Genomic DNA, 5,835 nt, shown 5'->3' on the forward strand with positions numbered 1-5,835 from the left:
ATACTTGAACCAGAAGCTGATGTCATGTGGTACATCATGTAATTGTTATTAATATACAAGTAGGTTAATATGGACACCTATTTTTTGAAGCTCTCACTCCACCCACCGACAATCAAACAAAGACTCTTCCCATAGAAAGAAAAAGAGAGAAGGATGAGGAGAAGGAGGAGGAGATACAGAAGGAGGAGGAGCCTGAAGAATAGATAATTACAATACCACCTACTGAAATCAGTACCAAGTAAGGATCTTTAAACCAATATTTAAATCATTAGGGCTACAAGTGTTTGAAAAATATGTAAATTTTTCAACATTTCACTTTACGACAGATACAGATATTGATGCATAATACCATAGGGTGCCTTTTTCTAGCGCTATAGGTTTCGTGGAAATTTCGCGAATTTATGCCATCTGCCATCTTGTACCGTATTAATTTGATTTTCGTAGAAGTAATTTTTGCGAATCTTACAGAAAATCACGAAATCCGCAAAATTTACAGCCCTTGAAAAAAAGGCGCCCTATGGTATCAAATAATTATACCCTTAGAGTCAGATCTACATAATTATACTGTACATGATCTACATGTACATGTGCATGTACATTTATATGATACAAATGTACACTCAATTACAAATACATGTACATGTACAATATTGCAATTATCTGATATTTGTGGTATTGTTTGAGTCATGGCAATGACAATGAAGCACTGCATGTGTTGTTTACTGTTTACATATGCACTAAGAAACATTGCCAAAACTATCTCAGGATGAGGCATAAGCCAAAAAGTAGTGCCAGTAGTAGTACACTCTGCAAGTGACGGTAGTATATTGGTTTGAATTGTCAATATCTGACAAATTAACTCTATTTTTGTATATTTTCTATTTTAGATTTGAATGTGAGGTGATTTTTGATACTGAATCTGTTGGTGTGTCAGTGGGAGGAGTCAGTGGCAGTGGAAGTAGAAGAAGAATAAGGGGAAGCAGCAGTAGGAAGAGACTTTTGGACCATTGTCAAGTTTTGATAGCTATCAATGAGGTGATATAAAATATTTAATTAACAAGTAATTAATATTGGGTTTCCTGGCAACAGGATCAATTAATAAATCATCACAGAAGGATAGCAAAAGGTGAAAAAAACAAAAAATAAAACAACAAAAACTATTTTTAAAACTGTTTTTAATAACTTCATAGTGCCGGTTGAAAAGAGGAATTGTAGTAGATCCATACAAACTGGAAGCTCACTCAACTAAGAGAGCTAAAAGTACAATAGTATGAACATACATGTATATAGTACTGTAACTCATTTAGTGCATGATCACACAGTCTCTGTTCTTCCTTTCTCACCTTTTCTCAGTTCAGAGCTCATTTTGCTTGTACAGAGCAGCATCTCCTCATATGATACAGTCTGCCAAACTTTCATCAACAACAAATCAAAGTAAGGACATCATTGTGTATCAGAAAATATGATAAAAATCATTGATGATTTTTGAGCCAATTTTCAGAAAAAAATTGTCATTTTCCAAAAATTGGCTTGTTTTTGAAAATGGCCATAACTCAAAATTTTTTAGTCAGAATCACTTCAAAATTTTTACGTAGCCTAAGGACAACAATATTAGAAAATATAATAAAAATTGGAAGTGATTTTGGAGGCAATTTGTGGAAACTAAACTTACCTTTTTGCATTAGGTGAATGAGTCCAAAATAATGATAAAGTTGTGTGATTTTGGTTCAGTATCATTTATACAGCTAGGATAATGAGATAACGCATTAGCAGATTATACTAGGCGCCTGAAGTAAATCATATTAATAATAATTTTAAAGTTGCAATAAAAGTTGGCGAGAGACCTTGCACTATTTAGTGCTAGGGTAATTCATCAAATGCAACAATCAATGTACATTTGTACATGTACTAGAGATGTACCAATAATCAGTTGGCATATCGGATATCGGTTATTGGTTTCTTTGCATGCATCTTGCAGATACATGTATAGCAACACATGGTCATATGCATGAGAATAAAGGGTTAATTAATTAATTTTAAGACATTATGAGCTAGAAAAAATGTCAAAATGATTCTATAGCTGGGACTACTTAAAAATTAGTCAAGATAGTAAATTAGGAAGTGTATAAATCACATTGTACATGTGGAAATCTGTGCCTAAAAGGTAGGAAGGAAAATATGGGATCGGTATCGGTATCAGCCAGTATTGGCTATGTTAATATCAGCATATCGAAATATCGGCTAAAACCCATATTGGTACATCTCTAACATGTACCATTAAGTGTCATAATACCTTAAATTTTTAATTTTTAAAGTTGCTAAAAATCAGCTGTGCTACATGTACATGTATAATTTTATGGCCAAATTTCATCAGAATTAAAAAGGAGACAATTCTCAATTTAAAATTTCCTAATGCATATACATGTACATGCATGTAACGTAAATCCTCAAATAAAAGCCAGGTGCAAATAAACGCCGGGTTAGCAATAAAATGGAAGCATAAATACGCAAATGTAGCCTAAAAATATCATAGATGCCTTGTAAATACTTGGTTAAGCATCCTAACATCACTTGTGTGAGGTCCTGAGATTGAATCCTGCCTTGCCTCAAGTTTTGTTTTCTTTTTCACTTTTTTTGAGGTCCAAATGTCATTTTAAGAAATAGACGCCTGGGCTTTTATTTGAGGATTTATGGTATATGTAATTATGTTGTGTAAAAATTTTGAGCTTATTCCGATCAAAATTTAGTTTTTACAAATTTCATCCTACTAAAAAGTATTTTGCCAAAATTGAAAAGGACATTATTTTACTTTTTAAATAATTTTTTCTGGCACATGTGCATGTCCTTATTTGATAAAGTTTAAGCTGGATCCAATCAAAATTGAATTTTTTATGAATTTTTGAAGTTGCTTGCCAAATACAATGTACAGTGTACATGTTTTGCTATACTTGTACATGCAGTGTACATGGTATTTCATTATGTGTGTGTTTTTTCTCTCTATTTCTCTCATTTCTCAGTATATTGGACGCATCATTAGAGCCTAAAGATGATGAAGATGCTATTAAGAAAGAACATTAAACAGAAATATCAATATGTGAGCCACACCTACTAATTAAAGGTTTACCTATAATGTAAAATAATAATGGACATTATATACACATCTACATGTACTGTACAGTGATTTCTGTGATATACATGTACATGTAGCATTGCATGTATTAATTTGTTTACATCTACAGTACATGTATAATGGAGCCAGCTTAAGTGAACCCCACTTTAACAGAAATTTTTTGTATGTACATGTATATGTATGTCGTACTTCTCTAGTCACGCCCATCTTCTGCTTACACTCCATGTGTATACTACTATTGTATCTATTTATTTATTTGTCAATGATCTAATGTATTCTAATGATATTGTAATAACACATGTGAACTATATGAAGTAAACACACAAAGATAAGTGTTGAATGAGAAAAAGAGAGCTCAACGTCAACAAGCTAGCTAGAATGAAAATGACACTCTTCTTATTATTATTACTCTTATTATGATGGGAGTTTCAGACTAGATTCAGATTTAGCTATAAAAACAGCCTAGCTAGCAGCAGATCTAGCAAGTCAGAGACCCACATGTGCATAGCCACACAACTGACTTGAGCTTGACCAAATAATGCATTTCATTGAACTACATGTAGTTATTAACCTTTCTATATAGTTAATGAACAAAACTGATTGTGTGTAATATGTCTATCATTCAGAGGATTCACTTACATGTATACATGTAATCAAAACATATACAATGTATGTATCATGTACATACATGTATATATCATGTACATACATGTATATGTACATAAATATACATGTATTTGTGTTTCCCTCTCTCTTCTCCTTTTTCTCTATCTCCATCTTAATCCTAGGTAATAGTGATGATTCTGATATTGCAGCACAAGAAGCAACTGAAGATTTAGAAAATACTATTAATGAGGTACACACTTACAGTACAAATACATGCACAGTGAAATTAGTGAATACATGTAAATGAGTACTACCATGCCCAGTTTGAATCAACCAATCAGACATAAAGGGCATGTATTGTACATGCACATGCTCATGTTTTACCTGTGTTACAGTATGTACATGTACATGTACATTATTACTGTACGTTGGGATGTAGTCAAGGCTGCAATTATTTATGGTAATATTCTATTAAATATCATGGAAACCGTGAGAGCATTGCTACATGTATGGCAATAAGACATGTGTTTAGTGTTTAGCTGATCATATATTTTTTAGTAGCTTTGGTGGAGCCATTTACCAATAGCAACTTGTTCTCTATTCATTAGTGAACTCTACCTCCAAGCTCTTTGTTGCTGGTCCACATGCTGGTGAAAATAAATGACATCCAATACTAACTGAAATGGGTGGAAAGGTCCAAGATACTGCAAGATAGTAGTTCTAAAAAGAACTTATTAAAACAGCTATAAAGAGACCAAGGGTTAGTAACAACAAGAACAACAACTCAAGAACACTGCAGCAGAGTGCTTTGCTTCAATATCAGGCCTTTTTCAATTAAATTAGCATCTGGTTGCTATGGCAATTGCTAGTTGTGGGGAAAAATTGTGAATATATCNATAGATTTTACAAAATCTATGATATTTTCAGCTGGAATATATCCTAACATAAGGTACATTTTAATGTACATAACATTAGGGTTTTGCCTAGAAAAAAAATTAGAGGCCATTAGAGACAAATATTGTTCCTTTTAAATTTATGTACACAATACTAGACTACAACATTATGCTTTATGTGGTTATTGATATAAATTGCATGGTTAGTCTAAGTAATGAACTGGATAATTCATATGTTGAGGTGGTTGCCTCAACCACCATAACTATTAACATGTCGTTTGTAAGATAAATTGCTGAGTTGGTGAGTAGGGCTGTGAGGTATACCTATATTTCTATATACCAAGGTATTACTTTTAGATATAGAAGGTATATATTTAAGTTTCAAAGGTTTTTAATATAGTATCAACTACTTTAGTCTCGCCACGCCCCTTTGCTACCTGCGGAGGAAGGGTCTGGAGACACTCGCAGTAAAAAGCTGTGCTATTTGGAAGCCAGACAACAGCCTGATGCGCATGATATTTCACGTGACCACTATGACGTTTCACGATGAATCACGAAACGTCACATCCACGTGAGACCACGAGGTAGCTAGTCTGCTTGTATCAATCTCCTTCCGACTCACTTTCTCTCTCATTATAATTGATGATGGATTGCCTGTTCTGTGGTGCCATAGTTTCTCCTGGAAGTAGAGCATACTTAAAGATGAAGATTGAAGAAGTAGAACTAATTTTAGACACCCTGGAGAAGAATTATCAGTTTTCTAAAGGTGACTTGGAAAAACTTTTAAGGGAAGGAATAGTTTGTAGAGGCAAGTGCTTGTCCTTTTTAAGTAAAATTGTAAAGGCAAGGAAAGAAGTGGTTACTGGTGAAAAGAAGATTTTGCATGTATTTGGAGATGTGATTGTCAAGAACAAGATTGGTCATGAAATTTCTGAAACCCCGCTTACATCTTCTCCTGAGTCACATACAGCACAATATCACTCTACTCCAGTTACTCCCAGAAGCCGAAGGATGGATTCATCAATTGGAGTAAGCCTTTATGCATGTGTGTATTATGTGTTAACTGAATTTTTTATAGGTTTTTACGATTTGCAATGGCAAGCGTCGTGCCACACACTTACCTCCGTCATTACAAGGAATTGGTCGTTCAATTAAGCTAAAAAACAGGAAGTCCATAGTTGATCGTGTGATAAAAGACAAAAGGAT

Source organism: Amphimedon queenslandica, unplaced genomic scaffold (assembly GCF_000090795.2).
Source record: "Amphimedon queenslandica unplaced genomic scaffold, v1.1 AMPQUscaffold_13346, whole genome shotgun sequence".
NCBI lineage: Eukaryota > Metazoa > Porifera > Demospongiae > Haplosclerida > Niphatidae > Amphimedon > Amphimedon queenslandica.